Below are 279 nucleotides of genomic sequence, written 5' to 3' on the forward strand. Positions count from 1 at the left end.
GTTCAACACAAATGATAGTCCAATAAATGTTCTATTATTATGGTTCATCATAAATGATAGTCCAATAAATATTATATTATTGTGGTTCAATACAAATGATTGTCTCCTAAATGTTTTATTATTACGGTTCAATACGATTTTTATGTTGTTTGTTTTTGGATGTTTTCCACGAAGTGTGTATTATTAGCAGAAATATATCGTTTGAATTATATAGTGCATATTTTTGAAATGTTTCCCCAATATTATAATATCAATAAAACATACACACGCATATATATA

General features: G+C 25.1%; 1 protein-coding gene across 5 annotated transcripts in view; it reads right to left on the bottom strand.

Moving 5' to 3' along the window:
* The window catches only part of Cad87A (cadherin-87A), a 212,838-nt gene that overhangs the window by 35,891 nt on the left and 176,668 nt on the right, over positions 1–279 (bottom strand). The gene's annotated exons all lie outside the window — the stretch shown is intronic.

This window comes from Halyomorpha halys, unplaced genomic scaffold (genome assembly GCF_000696795.3).
Source record: "Halyomorpha halys isolate HHAL.00 unplaced genomic scaffold, Hhal_1.1 Scaffold102.1, whole genome shotgun sequence".
NCBI lineage: Eukaryota > Metazoa > Arthropoda > Insecta > Hemiptera > Pentatomidae > Halyomorpha > Halyomorpha halys.